Source organism: Sinocyclocheilus grahami, unplaced genomic scaffold (genome assembly GCF_001515645.1).
Source record: "Sinocyclocheilus grahami isolate Dianchi unplaced genomic scaffold, SAMN03320097.WGS_v1.1 scaffold2437.1, whole genome shotgun sequence".
Taxonomy (NCBI): domain Eukaryota; kingdom Metazoa; phylum Chordata; class Actinopteri; order Cypriniformes; family Cyprinidae; genus Sinocyclocheilus; species Sinocyclocheilus grahami.
Window position 1 is genome coordinate 3,838 of NW_015507616.1, and position 2,238 is coordinate 6,075.

At 42.4% G+C, this 2,238-nt stretch overlaps 1 protein-coding gene across 1 annotated transcript in view; it reads left to right on the forward strand.

The window, feature by feature from the left end:
* LOC107575022 (E3 ubiquitin-protein ligase TRIM39-like) overlaps positions 1-2,238 on the forward strand; it is a gene marked incomplete at its 3' end in the record, with an annotated part of 12,911 nt that overhangs the window by 1,497 nt on the left and 9,176 nt on the right. The window lies entirely within an intron of this gene.

Genomic DNA, 2,238 nt, shown 5'->3' on the forward strand with positions numbered 1-2,238 from the left:
GCTTCAGATCTGCTGATGTTTTCTTGTCATTAGTCTCTACAGAGCTGAAGGTGATGCAGCAGTATGCAGGTACAGTGTGCTGTCTGCACTACACTAGTTTACATTCATACACTCACAGCTTCATTACTGCTCTACAATCTAATTAAACACAGGATTACATATTAAAAACAGCCTCACAGAATATCTCTATTGTGAAGTTGAGAACTATATTCTCTGTTTTCTCAGTGGATGTGACTCTGGATCCTGATACAGCTCATCCTGAACTCATTTTGTCTGATGATGGAAAACAAGTGAGATGTGGAGACATTAGACAGAAACTCCCAGACAAACCAGAGAGATTTGATCCAGGACACTGTGTCTTGGGAAAGGAGGTATTCTCGTCAGGGAGATTTTATTTTGAGGTGCAGGTGAAGGGAAAGACTGATTGGGATTTAGGAGTGGCCAGAGAATCCATTAACAGGAAGGGAGAGATCACAGCAAGACCCAGTGATGGATACTGGACTGTGGCTCTGAGGAATGGAAATGAATATAAAGCCTGTGATGATCCTTCTGTCTCTCTGTCTCTGAGAGTGAAGCCGCAGCGGGTCGGTGTGTTTGTGGATTATGAGGAGGGTCTGGTCTGCTTTTATGATGTGGAGTCCAGCTCTCATATCTACTCTTTCACTGCTCAGTCTTTCACTGAAAAACTCTATCCATTATTTTGCCCATCCTTAAACTATGGAGGTAAAAACTCCAACCCACTGATCATCACACCTGTCAATTAGAATAAATAAATGTACACTCCTAATATGAAATACAAGATTAAAATAATGACTTTTCTAATTGAAAATCTAAAAACATTACGTGCTGCTATTTATCATTTGTTTTTCAATTCTTCAAGTCTATGTGCTATACATTGTCAATATAAATATATATTGCTTGTTCAATAAATGATTTTGGTTCAACTTTTCATAAATGTTCTTGCCATTTTTTTCTTCCATCTCCACCTGACAAAGTGACATTACCTGTAAAATCTCAACAAAAAACAAAACTATAGTAACATTAATGGGCACCTATTATGCAAAATCCACTTTTACGTGGTGTTTGGACATAAATGTGAGTTGGCAGTGTGTGAACACAACCACCCTACAATGAAATAATCCACCCATTCTTATTTTTAATCCCTATTAAATCAAATCAGTCTCATTAGATCTGCCGTTTTGATTTTCAAATCAATGTGACGTCACATTGTTTAAGCCCCGCCCACGGCCGCTGACTGACAGTCCTGCATTATACCGTATTAATCTTCTGTAAAGCCTTCTACACACTGCACGATTTTAGCAATCCTATAAGATCATTACAAATCACACTGTGCGAGATGGATCTAATAAAATTGTGCAAGACATGCATGCAGACTGTGCGATGTTTACACAGCGTGACTCGTAGGCTATGACCCAAGTTACTATTGAAGAATAAAACGTCATTAGCATGCGCTAGTGGTAAACAAAAAGAGCATGACGAAGCACAGTTTGGCAGTTGTACTTTTTGCATTTGCTGAAAAAAAGAGGAAGCTGTAAAAAAGGAAGTTAAAAGAGTTTAAGGTAAGCGGTTTTAAGTTTTAGCTCCATTTCATGTTGCATGTTTATTGGCTGGTCATGCTGAGGGGAGTGCAAGCCAGAACCATGGCGAGCCACTAAGTACCAACTACACCATATCGCTATGGGAATTGCCCCTGTCCTGGACTTAGACGGCTGTCAGTGACATTACTCCCTACGGCCAGAAGCCTAGGCTGCCAAGGGACATTACTAGAGCCTCACAGTGTGCAGGTCCCACTGGGACAAGATTGGTAGTAGAACCCAGGCTACCAATAGTCTACCACGGGAGTCAGTCTCTCGAGATTGACCTCTGGTGTAATGAGGGCGGCTGGCTCGGTGCCCAAAACTGCGGGATGGCAGGGGCCACCGTACCAGCTGTGCCAAAAAAGCCTCCTCGGAGGCGGCGCCAGGGCCTAGAATCATGAAGGATTTCTTCCAGGGAATACGACCAAGAGCCTACTTATTGGATCAATTACTAGTCTTGGCCTGTCACTCAGGGCTACCTCACTTTGCAGAAGGACCTGTCTCAACAGGCCTCTAGCGGAAACACCCTGTCAGAGCAGGTATCCGAGGCGAAGCTGTGTCTTACCATATAGGATTTTAGAGAAGTGGGCAAAGTAGAACGTGCGCACTTACCACTTTCGTGGAATTTTGGAATTTTAGG